The sequence below is a fragment of the Odocoileus virginianus genome, chromosome 25, assembly GCF_023699985.2.
Source record: "Odocoileus virginianus isolate 20LAN1187 ecotype Illinois chromosome 25, Ovbor_1.2, whole genome shotgun sequence".
Taxonomy (NCBI): Eukaryota; Metazoa; Chordata; class Mammalia; order Artiodactyla; family Cervidae; genus Odocoileus; species Odocoileus virginianus.
In genome coordinates this window covers 34,579,882-34,594,188 of record NC_069698.1, presented here as the reverse complement: position 1 = coordinate 34,594,188, position 14,307 = coordinate 34,579,882, and the positions used below count along the sequence as shown (strand labels likewise).

At 43.5% G+C, this 14,307-nt stretch overlaps 1 long non-coding RNA gene across 1 annotated transcript in view; it reads right to left on the bottom strand.

Annotated features, from left to right (window-relative positions):
• Positions 1 to 11,116: 11,116 nt before the first annotated feature.
• Positions 11,117 to 14,307, bottom strand: part of LOC139031111 (uncharacterized) — a 74,050-nt gene continuing 70,859 nt past the window's right edge. The window contains exon 3 of the long non-coding RNA XR_011483536.1: positions 11,117 to 14,274. This is a non-coding gene — a long non-coding RNA (uncharacterized lncRNA). The remainder of the gene's footprint in view (positions 14,275 to 14,307) is intronic.

The window sequence follows — 14,307 nt, the reverse complement described above, 5'->3', positions numbered from 1 at the left end:
CTGTCTGCCAGTACAGAAGACACAGGTTTGATTCCTAGGTCAGGAAGATCCCCTAGAGAAGGAAATGACAAACCACTTCAGTATTCTTGCCTGAAAAATCCCATGGACAGAGAAGCCTGGCGGACTACAGTCCATGGAGTCACAAAAGAGACAGAAGTTAGCAGCTAAACAACAATAAATGTTTATAAAGGCAGGAGTTGTTTTACTAATAGTCACAATACAAACAATCCTGGTTTTCTAATCCCAACTTGCTGGAAACTGGCTATGTGATATTGGATATTTAAACTCTTTGGGCCTCCCTTTTCCTTTTGAGTAAAAGAGGGAATTGGGATGCAGTCCGTCTTCCCATCTGTAATTCCAGTGCATAGAAGAGAGGGTGTTGGAGCTACTATTGTGCTCAGCATGGTTATTTCTGCACTGCACTCTTTCCTGGGTCTGTTCATCAGTCCTCTCTGCGCTTACCCAATAGCACAGCAGAGAAGGGCAGGGAGTGCAAAATTATGAACCAAATTACAAAGAATTTTCAGGAGGCTTCTCGGGGTATCTGAGTTTGCCTGACCATGGGAAACTGTACAACAGCAGGGCTCACAGGGACAAAGCCTTGATATGCAGAAGTTAGATTCTTTGTGCATTGTCGATTCAATTTAGGAGTAATTTCTCAATCATATTTCCATCCATGAGGTCTACATTTTCGTTGCAGTTCAGTGAAGATTCTATTCCTTCTCATTTTAAAAACAATTGAAAAAGTTCCATGAAAAGCCAGTTTCTCCCCAGTGGAAGGAGACCAGATAATAGCATTGTCTTAGCAAGGTCAGACTTTGAAAGCTCTCTGTCCTAAGACGAGATACATTCCTGCAAGAGGTAAATGGCACATGTTCCGGGGTCCCACTCCATTCTGAAGGAGGGAAGATGACCCCAAATACCACCACTTTTAATCCTCAGTTTCCCAACCTCTTCATCTTCATTTTTACAAGGTTATAGATTGGATCAAAAGGACTACACTCTAAGCCAAAGAGAAAGGTGAAAAGGGGAAGAAAACACAGAGAAAAAAAGATCTGGCAGTCTCCATATCAACTCACCTCATAGAAAAAAAGGGCCCTGAACTCCAGACACACATTCCTATACATGTCTGTTCTTCCCTGGTGGCTTAGTTGGTAAAGAATCCGCCTGCAATGCAGGAGACCCCGGTTCAATCCCTGGGTGGGGAAGATCTTCTGGGGAAGGAATGGCAACCCACTCCAGTATTCTTGCCTGGAGAATCCCATGGACAGAGGAGCCCAGCAGGTTACAGTCCATGGGGTCACAGAGAGTCGGACAAGACTTAGCGACTATACAACAACAAAGATTTTGTGCATCAGATCAGGAAGTCAGGCGGAACTCAGATGGATTAATTCTTCTGCTCTCTGTGGCACTGGCTGAGGTTGCTCAGGATGTATGCCTGGTGGATGGGTTGAGTGGAGGGTCCAACGTGTCTTCATGCACGTGTCTGGCACCCAGGCAGGGATGGCCTGGCAGGCTGGGCTCATCTGAAGACACTAGCCAAAGCACCTGTGTGAGTCAACATAGGCTGCTGAGACCTAGAAAAAAGTATAGGACATCTGCCAGAAAGAGAGGGAACGCTGAAAAAGAGGGAACACTGAAACCAATGCCAGGATTGAGACGTGTGACTGTGAAGAGAAAGAGGCTGCAGTGTGATCACTCATCATTGGCTTATGACACTCACGCTGGAGACAGGAGCCCCTCTGAGGAGACAGGACAAGCAGAGCTGGGCACAGATGATTAAGACAGGTAAGTGGACAGCAGAAGATGAGATGGTTGGATGGCATCACCGACTTGATGGACATGAGTTTGAGCAAGCTCCAGGAGTTGGGGACGGACAGGGAAGCCTGGCGTGCTGTAGTCCAGGGGGTCGCAAAGAGTCAGACACGTCTGAGCAACTGAACTGAACTGAACTGAAGTGTGATACTATGAAATGCCAACTATATTGTCCTCTGATCCCACTGGTGAGGAAACTAGGGTCACAATTCTTTCCAGGAAATGAGAGCTCTGAAAAATGGGAACACTGTATAAAATAGGAGTTAACAATCTTCAATCTTTGTTGTTGTTTTTTCTTTTAATGATGAGAACTTTCCTACTTGGGAATTTTATCATGCTCTAGGGAAACTTTAACAACTTTTACAAACTTTTTCCCTTCTGTGTGTCGGGGATGTGTGTGAGCGCCCCCCAAACTGCCCCTTAAGACCAGGTACTCATTCCCTATCCACTGGGAGTGTTGGTGGCTGATCCAAAGTTCTCAGCTGAGTTCCTCCCTAGGAAACACTCTGTTATGAAAAGAGCCACCGTGTTCAATGGGTAGCCCCCATCTAACCACTAGTCCTTCTCATGAGTTCACTGATAACTTCTTCATGGCTGTGTTACAGTTCAACCCTTCTTTCTGCAATCTTTCCTCCTCTCCTCCATAAGAATTGAACTCAAGCATACTCCCCAGGTCAATTAGGGGCATAGCTCAAATGGTGAAGAATCTGCCTGCAATGCAGGAGACCCAGGTTCAGTCCCTCGGTGGGGAAGATCCCCTGGAGAAGGGAACGGCTACCCACTCCAGTATTCTTGCCTGGAGAATGGGACAGAGGAGCCTGGGGAGCTACAGTCCACGGGGTCGTAAAGAGTCAGACACGACTGAATGGCTTTCACTCTCCCCGGTAAGTTTCCACACACAAAGCTCCATCTCAGAACTTGTTCCCTGGGAAACTCAACCATAAATAGATTGCAATCGGGCAGCAACAATGATGAAAGGAGGCTCTGTGTAATATGGAAGCCCTGGGTGTGGCCAGGTGAGACAACCAACCATGCAGGGTGTTTGCCAGTTACACGGCCCCCATCAGGAAGGCCTCAGAATGGCAACCCCATAACCAAGGGAAAGAGCTCTGAACGCTTCCTGGGGGTGAACCTTGTTCTCTAATCCACTCAGCTGCCTGCTGGCAAGCTGGCTCTCTGGGAGGAAAAGAGCCTTGATTTCTAGCCCGTGCTGATGTCCATGTGTAAGTACTCCAATCCTGGGTGATTTCAGACCATGGACTGTTTAACAACTGGGCTCATCAAATTCCTAAATGTTTCACAATCAGCTCTCGGGGACCAGTAAGAGGCAACTCCAGCAAATCACTGCATGTGAGCGGGCTGTTCTGTTCGGACCTGCTTGGACCAGCCATGAGCACCAAACTCACAGCAAATCCAGTGGCCTGGGCTTGTGGTGGCCTGAGTATCAGAAAAAGATCAGAGTGATTAAGCAAAGCAGTCAGTTGCTCTCTGGGTGAATCTGAATGCAAAGGATACAGAGAATATGAGCAGCGGATGCCAAGGAGTAAAGCTAAGAAGGCAGCTATAGGGGCACCAGAGGGGCCGGGAAGTGGTGGGAACTATGAGCAAGCCATTGAGAGTGAGAGGTAACTGAGCGAGGCCAAGCTCAGAAACTGAAAGACACTCCAGGCGATGCGTGATGCAGAGGCAGGAAGAGGAGCTGAGCTGAGTTGTTTCAGGGCCAGACTCTCCTGTGGGCCCATGGACTGTAGTCTGCCAGGACCCTCTGTCAATGGGATTTCCCAGGCAAGAATATCAGAGTGGGTTGCCATGCCCTCCTCTAGGGAATCTTTCTAGTCCAGGGATTGAACCTGCGTCTCTTGAGTCTCCTGCAGTGGCAGGCAAGTTCTTTACCACTAGTGCCACGTGGGAAGCACATAGATCTTTACAGTCAGCCTTGATAGTTGAAGTAATCAGAGAAAAATCACTGTTGCCTGCAAAAGCTGCTGCTAAGTCGCTTCAGTCATGTCCGACTCTGTGCGACCCCATAGACGGCAGCCCACAAGGCTCCTCCATCCCTGGGATTCTCCAGGCAAGAACATTGGAGTGGGTTGCCATTTTCTTCTCCAATGCATGAAAGTGAAAAGTGAAAGTGAAGTCGCTCAGTCGTGTCCGACTCTTTGCGACTCCATGGACTGCAGCTCACCAGGCTCCTCCGTCCATGGGATTTTCCAGGCAAGAGTACTGGAGAGGGTTGCCATTGCCTTCTCCAAAATCAGTAGTTTATTAATCCCAGGTCACCATCTGAGCCTAACAGCCACAAGGCATAAACAGATTTAGAGTGTGTGCAAAGGTTATTGACATCATTGGAAGCAACCCAAAATAAAGACAGCGGAATCCCTGTGACAACAAGGGAAAGACAAAGACAAAGCCATTTTCTTCTGAGGGTCTAAATATCCATCCAGGCGGCATGATTCAGTCACTCGTTTGCCTGCTAGTGAGGGGAAAGGCTGTGAGCGACTTGAGTACCATTCCTTATTCATCCAACAACTATATAATGAGTGTCTGTTCTCAGAGCCACATGCTGAGTGGGACTCTGGGGATGCAATGATAACAGAAATGGATGTATTCTCCACCGCAGAGCTGGTATTCTAGTGGGAGAGATAAATATTTGATCAAAAGATGTCCATAGAAAACATAACCCCCAACTGTGCCACGTGGAAAGAAGCAGAGACATGGGCTTCCATGAGATTCACAGTGGGGTTGAGGTGATTTACTTAGTAGATCAAAGGAGAAGTCCCTAAGAAGGGATCTGAACAATGTGCTCGAGTGAGAGAGGAGGAAAGAGTATTGAAAACCAGGAACAACATGTACAAAAGCAGGAGCAAAAGGAAAATGGCAACCAACACACCTTTGGATTCAAAGCAGGGTATTGACCAGCATCACCTGGGAGCTGGTTAGAAATGAAGAATCACAAATTTCACCACAGCTCTACTTAACTAGAACCTGATTTTAACAAGATCTCCAAGCAATGTATACAGATTTTAAAATTTGAGAGGCTGAAAGAAGATCAGTGTGGCTAAACCTAAGGAAGGGGCAGGTGGGGCATGGTGTGAGCCCAGGCTGGACAGGCAGTGACAGTCCAATGCTCAGAGTTTCATCAGCCCCGTTTAGAACTTTGGCTTTATTCTGAAAGTACTGGCAAGTCACGAAGTGTTTTAAGTATATGCGTGATGGGGGGAGGAGCAGGAAGGAATCTAGCAGCAATATAGAAACTTATTAGACAGGAGTGGAATTAAATGTGATTTGCAATTGGAAGGTGACTACTATGATCAAGTTGGAGAATGTGGAAGTTTGGGCTCCAGAAATGGAAGTAGAGTTGGGAAGAAGGGAATGTATCTGGAAAAATATCAGGAAATAAAGTCAAGACATGATGATGGTTTAGATTTGGGGAGGAGGGTGGTGATAAACTGTAGGATGCTTTCAGACTCACATAAATGAGTTTCATGGTCTTTGTTGATTTTTACTGTCCTCTTCACAGCACTAGGCTTCCCTGGGGGCTCAGGGATAAAGAATTCGCCTGCCAATGCAGGAGATGCGGGTTTGATCCCTAATCTGAGAAGATCCCCTAGAGAAGGAAATGGCCACCCACTCCAGTATTCTTGCCTGGAAAACCCCCACGAAGAGAGGAGCCTGGCAGGCTACAGTCCATGGAGTTGCAGAGCTGGCTTAGCGACCGAACAAAAATTCACATCATCAGCAGCTATGCCTAATAACTGTTGCAGGTGCCCAGTATTTACTGAGCAAAGGAATGATGGAAGTGAATGGAAAGTTTGAGGTATAGTTTTAGGGAGAAGAACATGAGCTTGGCTTTAGAATTGTTGTTGAGGACTGTTGTGGATTGGCTTGTGTCCCTGCCAAAAGATATGTTGAAATCCTAACTTCGGGACACGACCGAGGGACTGAACTGAACTGAACTGAACTTCGGGACCTGTGAATGTGACCATACTTGAAAACAGAGTCTTTGCAGATGTAAATGATGAGGTCATATTGGATTAGGGAGGACCCTAAATTTAATGATTGGCATCCGTGGCAGGAGAGGGAGACACACAGATACACATGTGGGATTAGTCATGTGAAGATGGAGGTAGAAGATTGAAGTGATGTGTCTGCAAGCTGTGAAAGCTGACTGCCAGCAACCACCAGAACTCAGAAGAGAGGGCCTTGGAACAGATTCCCCCTGAAAGCTTCCAGAAGGAATCAACCCTGCTGAGAGCTTGACTTGATTTCTAGCCTTCAGATCCATGAGGGAATACATTTATGTTGCCTTAAGCCACCCAGTTGGTGACATTCTATTATGGCAGGCCTAGGAAACTAACACGGGAGTGCTTTCCTGAAATCCAGGAAGAAATCTTTATGTGGTTTGAAATTTGGATCTGAAACTGAGCAATTACTCTAATGAAGGCTCTTAGCTAGAACGTGCAATTATTAAGATAAACACCTCTGATAATTCCCTTTCTAACCATTGTGGCCTAGGAAATACGAGTACTCAACTTTGTTGAAAAGCACAGTCTATGACGGGCTTCTCTGGCGGCTCAGATGGTAATGAATCTGCCTGTGGTGCAGGGGACGTGGGTTCATAACCTGGGTTGGGAAGGGCTCCTGGAGGAGGGCATGGCAACCCACTCCAGTATTCTTGCTTGGAGAATCCCCACGGACAGAGGAGCCTGACAGGCTACAGTTCATGGGGTCACAAAGAGTCAGACATGACTGAACAAATAACACACACACACACACACACACACACACACAGTCTATGAGATCCTAAGTAACCCTTTGGAAATCGGAGAGTTGAGAAAAGACAGATATAAAAGAAAAGGAAATGTTACAAAGAAAACAAGAGATGGTAGAGAGCATTGACAAAGCTGTTTTATGGGCGTGCTCTGACTTTCGCTTGTGTTTGAGTTTTGTGTGTTATCTAACTACATGGTTGCCCAGCAGTCTCCTGGAGATTTTCTCTAGTTCAGTTATCACTTTTTAAGATGGATTAGAGATAATCTTTCTGGGCCTTTCCTATATTGTGAACACCATTATCAATTCCCTGTAAGATTCTAAAGGTCATCCTCATTTATCACAGGCCAGTCTACGTCCCAGGTTTCAGAGATCAAACTGTTGCAACAGGCTCATCATCGATGTTGTGCTCTGTCTAACTCTGCCTCCAGGGTAACTGGGCCTTGAGCCCAGAGAAGACTAACTGGCTGAGGAATTGGACTGCTCAGAAACGAAGATCTCGTTGTTCAGTCTCCCTGGGTTTCTCTGGGTTTCTGTACTTGATAGGTAGCCCCTTTCTCCTCCAGTGCTGACCGAGAGGGGTTATCCTAGGCTGGCCTTAAAGAGTGCTTGGCTTGAGCAGGATTATGAATTAATATCAGCCACTAAAGAGCAAGGAACATCAAAGATGGTTCACATCCATATGGTTTCAAATGATTTGTGCTTTAAGAGCGCACATCTAGTTTGGTTGTCCAGGACTGGAAACTGTATCTTCATAGATAAAATGTATAGGTGGTGCTAAGGACTTCAAGAGCATCCACCAAACTCACTGAATGCAGCTATACCTGATAAGTAATTACTATATGAAACTCTATCTAGAGCCCCCTGTTGGGATTCCTGGGACATACAGATCTGATGGCCAAATTAAAGAGGCCTCTTCTTTCTCCCTCTGGCCCTATTCCTACCTACCTGCTGAGCAAGCAGTAGGCAGAAGAAGCAGTAGTAGCAAGTAGTAGTAGTAGCAAGAAGTAACATTTCCACAGATCTAAGCCAAATCGAACAGAAATCCTCAGAGCAATACACGGGGATGGACTTGTGTGGTAGACAGCTCCAGGTGGTCAAGAGAAATGGTCAAGGACTCTCTGGACAGACCTCTCTCCCCTGGGCTTCTCTCACCACCAACTGATTAAGTAAATTTCTGCGCCACATGGATCCTTTCTGCAGGCCTAGGCATGAACCGAAACCTTATTTTTCCCTTCACCTGGTGAGGGCAAAGGAAGATGAATATTTCTGAAAAGAACTTTAAGAACAATAACAAAAACTGAACTAAAAGAAGGTACAGGGCTTCCCTGATGGCTCAGTGCTCAGGCATCTGCCTGCCAATGCAGGAGACACGAGTTCGATCCCTGGTCCAGGAAGATCCCCCATGGTAAGGAGCAACTAAGCCCCTGCGCCACAATACTGAGCCTGTGTTCTAGAGACTGGAGCCTTCGCTGCTGGGCCCACGTGCCGCAGTTACTGAAGCCCGTGCACCCTGGAACCTGTGCTCTCCAACAAGAGGAGCCACCGCGATGAGAAGCCCACACACCCCCAGCTAGAGAGAAGCCCCTGCTCGCCACAACTAGAGAAAAGTCCATGCAGCAGCAAGCACCCAGCAGAGCCAAAACTAGATAAATAAATAATTTTCTTTTTTAAGTGCAGAAAGCAAGAGTAAATGTTCAAATTACATGTCACTGCCCAAGTAGCCCAAGGATCGGGGAGCAGACCGATCTGAATTCCTAGGAAGCAGCTGTGGCTCACCGCTCACTTGGCCAGCATACAGCTCAGGGTGTGTCCCTGCCCTCCTCTCTCCCTACCCCAGTGCCTGCTCCTGGACTCCTGCTAGCCACGGGCTGTCTCCTGTAGACTCACTAATGCAAGACTTTCGACTGGATGGGAGTGGACAGGAGAGGGTCTTTAATAATTTGATGTCTTCTCTGGTAAGATGCATTAAGTGTCACCAAGCCAATTAAGGGAGTAAGTGAGACTTTGGGGAGCTAGAAGCCAACGTGGCAACTGGGCAACTTTTGACCTTCCTTCTTGTCCTCTTTATAGGGTTGGGTTGTTGCAGTCAGTCTTCTTGTCTCTTTAGATCTGGAGTGGGAGGTGAAACAGAGGGAGAACCTCAAGCAGACTCACCCCAGACAGTGAAAGTATGGGTCCCTGCTTTCCAGATAATGTAGACTCTTTTTTTGGGAGAAGATGAAGTGGCCAGATTCTTTAACCAGGAACAGTGGTTCTGTCTTTGAAAATTTTGCCTGGTTTCAGTTCCCCAGCTCAGTTGATCTGCACTGGGAAATAAATGTGAAGATGTGAGAACCAAGGGTATGAAGATAACAAAAGTGTAGTAAAGACAAATAGTTTTAGCTACTCCCCACCCATCTCCTGCACACAGTGTCCATGACGATTTAGAGAAAAATAGCCACAGAAGGGAGAGAGAGAGAATTAAGGGAGATAGAGGGGTGAGAAAAGAAGGAAGAAGAGGAAGAACAGAGGTAAGGGGAGAAGAAAGAGAGATAGAAGGGTGGGGGAGGGCTTCCCTGGTGGCTCAGTGATAAAGAATCTGCCTGCTGATGCAGGAGACACAGGTTTGATCCCTGGTCTGGGAAGATCCCACATGCTGCGGGGCAACTAAGCCCATGTGCTACAACTACTGTGCTTCAGAGCCAGCGAGCTGCATCTACGGAGCCTGCCCGCCCTAGAGCTCATGCTCCACAAGAGAAGCCACTGCAATGAGAAGCCCACACACCACAGCTAGGATAGCCCCCCGCTGCAGCAACTAGAGAAAGCCCTCACACATCAAGGAAGACCTAGCAAAGACATAAATAACTAAGCAAAGATTATTTAAAAAAGAAGAAGGGAGGGAGGTAGAAGAGGGTGAGGTGGTTGAAGAGAAACATATTGAAACTTTAAGGGCTAATTCTGAACCCCTACCAGGCTTCCCCAGACCTTGGATCTTCTGCTCTGCAGGAGGGGTCTCTAATGATCATCTCCCACTGTAGCTTTCACCTGACCCAATCCCGTTGGCAGAGAAAAGAAATTACTTATCCACAGACTCTCTTCTGATGTGCCTCAGAATTAACTCAGTCTCTTAGGCTAGGGCCTGGTGACCAAGTAAGAGGAGTTGTACTTGATAGCTGCCTGCTGGCTAAGATTCTTTGGCTACTGAACAAACCCCAGATTTGGTATCATTTGTTTTCCACCAAATGTTTTGATCCAGCTATGGTTTTGTCTGACTCTTTTTGTTTCTGACTGATTGTTTTCCTAATACTCTGGCTCCTTCTTCTAAACCTGCCATGACCAACTCCAAATCAGAGAAACAGAGTCTATCCTTCCCCTATCCATAAGATGCTAATGTTAACTGTCTTACTGTCTTGGTTCTCAAAAATATAAACAGAATCCTCAACAAAATTGTGTTGGGTTGGCCAAAAAGTTCATTTGGAATTTTCCATAACATCTTATGAACTTTTGGGACAATGCAATAATAAACCAAATTCAACAATACATTAAAAGATTAAACACAATGACCAAATGAGCTTTATCCCTGGGCTACAAGGATGGTTCAACTTTGAAAATCAACAGATCTACTCTAGAGCATAAGTAATTCTACTTGATACTCTGTAATGACCTATATGGGAAAAGAATCTTTAAAAAACTTTAAAAAATATATATATAATATATATATTATATATCCCTGGAGTGAATATATATATTACACTATCCCTGGTGGCTCAGATAGTAAAGAGCCTGCCTGCAATGCAGGAGACCTGGATTCGATCCCTGGGTCAGGAAGATCTTCTGGAGAAGGAAATGGCAACCCACTCCAGTATTCTTGCCTGGAGAATTCCATGGACAGAAGAGCCTGGAGAGCGCTAGTCCATGGGGCTGCAAAGAATCGGACGCGACTGACGGACTAACACTTCACTTCATATGTACATATACAAATAAACATATGTATATATATCTGATTCACTTTGCTATATACCTGAAACTAACATAACATTGTAAATAAACTATATTCCAATAAAATATTTTTAAAAAGAAAATCAATGAATATATTAACAGAATAGAGAAAAAAATCACGCAATCATCTCAATTGATACAGAAAAGGCATTTGACAAAATTCAACATCCTTTCACGATAAAAAAAACACTCAACAAATGAGGAATGGGAGGAAATTACCTCAAAATAATACAGGCCATATATAAAATACCCACATCTAAAATCATACTCAATAGTGAAAAACTGGAACATTTCCCTCTAAGATGAGGAACAAGGCAAGGATGCTCCCTCTCACAACTTTTATTTAACACTGCACCGGAAGTCCTCGCCACAGCAATTAGGCAAAAGAAAAGAAGTAAAAGTCACCTAATTTGAAAAGGAAGAAGTCAAATCATCTGTTTGCAAATGATATGTTCTTATACATAGAAAATTCTAAAGATTCTACAAAGAAAAACCTATTAAAACTAATAAATGAATTCAGCAAAGTTAAAGGATACAAAATCAACACAAAAAAAATTGGTTGTGTTTTTATATATGAACAATGAACAATCTATAAAGGAAATTTAAAAAAATAAAATTTACAATAGCATCAAAACAATTAAATATTTTGGAATAAACTTAACCAAGGAAGTGAAAGACTTGTACACTGTAGACTATAAAACATTGCTGAAAGAAAGAAGATACAAATGAGTGGGAATGCACTCCATGTTCATTGATTGAAGACTTTTAATATTTTTTAAATGTCAACACTATCCAAAGCGATCTATAATTTAATGGAATCCCTATCAAAATCCCAATGGCATCTTTTGTATAAGTAAAAACAAATGCAAAATTTATCTGGAACTGCAAATGACTCCAAATAGCCAAACAATCCTGAGAAAGAACAAATCCTAAGGCCCCAGCATTTCCTGATTTCAAAACATATTACAAATCAAAACAGTATCGTGTGTGCACACGTGCAGAGTCACTTCAGTTGTGTTCAACTCTGTGCAACCCTATGAACTGTAGCCCGCCAGGCTCCTCTGTCCATGGGATTCTCCAGGCAAGTAAACTGGAGTGGGTTGCCATGCTCTCCTTCAGGGGATCTTCCCGACCTAGAGATTGAATCCGTGTCTCTTATATCTCCTGCACTGGCATGCGAGTCCTTTAGCACTAGTGCTAACTGGGAAGCCCAAGCAGTAAGGTACTGACATTAAAATAAATGTATTCACCAGTGAACAGAATAGAGAACCCAGAAATAAATCCTCATATGTAAGGTCAAATGATCTGCAACAAGGGCCCTGAATCTACACAGCAGAGAAAGGATAGTCATGGTATTGGAAATACTGGATATCTATCTGCAAAAGAGTGAAGTTGGATCCTTACCTTAAACATAGACAAAAATAAACTCAAAATGGATTAAGAACCTAAACATAAGACTTGAAATTTTAAAATTACTAAAAGAAAACATAGAGAAAAATTTCATGATATTGGATTGGGCAATTATTTCTTGAATATGACAGCAACGCATAGGCAGCAAAACCAAAAATATACAAATGGAAGTACATTAAACTTAAAAACTTCTGCACAGCAAAGGAAACAATCAACAGAGTAAAAAGGCAACCTACAGATGGGAGAAAATATTTGCAAACCATATATTTTGACAACCATAATATATAAAAAGGTACTGTAACACAACAACAAAAAGATAAACAATCTGATTTTTTAAATGAGCAAAGAACTTGAATGGGTATTTCTCAAAGAAGATAAACAAATTGCCAAAAGCATATGAAAAATTACTCAAGGTCACTGATTGGCATATCAATAATCACAGAAATGCAGGTCACAATGAGATATCACCTCATACCTACCCACCTAAAAAAAAAATTGGAGAAAGAAAGAAAGAAAAGGACAAGCAAGGGTGTGGAGAAATTGGAACCTCTGTGCGTGGCGTTGGTGGGAACGTTAAATGGTGTAACTACTATGGAAAACAGTAAGGAGCTTCCTCAAAAAATTAAAAATATAATTACCATATGATCCAGCAATCCCAACTCTTGTTATATATCCAACAGGATCACAAAGAGATATTTGCATACCCATGTTCATTGCAGCATTAAACACAATGGCCACAAAGTAGAAGCAACCTAAATGTCCAGGAACAAATAAAAGGATAATAAAATATATATATGTATATATACACACACACAATGGCATGCTAGTCTTAAAAAAGAAGGAAATCTTGTCATATACAACATGGATGAACTCTGAGGACACCATGCTAAGTGAAATAAGCTAGTCACAAAAAAAGACAATACTGCATGATTCCATTTATGTGAGATACCTCATTTAGTCAAACTTGAAACAGAAAATAGAATGTGGTCACCAGGAGCTGGGCGAAGAGGGAAATGAATACTTGTTCAATAGGTAGAGTTTTAGTTTTGCAAGATGAAATAGTTCCAGAGACCTATTGTACTAAAATATGCACATAGTTAATTACTACAGTATTATACACTAAAACATGGCTAAGATAGAGATTTGACCTTGTGTTCTTCACCACAGTTTTAAAAAATGGGAAGCAACCCAAGTGTCCAATAGCAAATGAATGGATAAACAAATTGTGATTTATGCATACAAGGGATTCAACCATAAAAAGGAACAGAGTATAGGCTACAGCCTGGATGAAACTTGAAAACGTTATGATAAGTGAAAGAAGCTAGATTAAAAAAGTTACATATTGTATGATTCTATTTATAGAACATATGCTAAAAATAAAAAAATAAAAAAAAAAGAACATATGCTGAATAGGTTAATTCATAGAGACAGAAAGCAAATGAGTGGTTGCTAGGGGATAGGAGTAAGGGGAGAATGGAAAATAACTGCTTAGTGGATAAATGGGTGTTTTTGAGGATGTAGAGAATATTTTAGAACTAGTTATAGTTGTGGCTGCACAATACTGTGAATATACTAAATGTCATTTAATTACTTGCTATAAAACAATGAATTTCATGTTATGCGAATTTCACCTCAAAAAATTAAAGCATTAAATATTATGTTTAACATTAAATGTACATATATTTTGGGCTTCCCAGGTGGCGCTAGTGGTAAAGAACCCACTTGCCAATGCAGGAGATGTAAGAGACGCAGCTTTGATCCCCTGGAGGAGGAAATGGCAACCCGCTCCAGTATTCTCACCTGAAGGATCCCGTGGACAGAGGAGCCTGGTGGGGTACAGTCCATAGGGTCGCACAGAGACAGACATGACTGAAGCACCTTAGCACACACATACACACATTTTATGTTGTTGTCCAGTCCCTAAGTAGTGTTCAACTGTTTGTGACCCCATGGTAACACTCCAGGGTCCTCTGACCTCCACTATCTCCCAGAACTTGCTCAAATTCATGCTCATTGAGTCAGTGACAATATCTAAACATCTCATCCCCTTCCGCCCCCTTCTCCTGTCTTCAGTCTTTCCCAACATCAGGGTCTTACAACTCTTGGCATAAAGAGGACAAATGATTGGAGTTTCAGCTTCAGCAATAGTCCTTCCAATGATTATTCAGGGTTGGTTTCCTTTAGGATTGACTGGCTTGATCTCCTTTTAGTCCAAGGAACTCTCAAGAGTCTTCTCCAGCAACACAACTCAAAAGCATCAATGGGCTTCCGTGGCGGCTCAGACGGTAAAGAATCTGCCTGCAATACAGGAGACTTGGGTTCAGTCCCCAG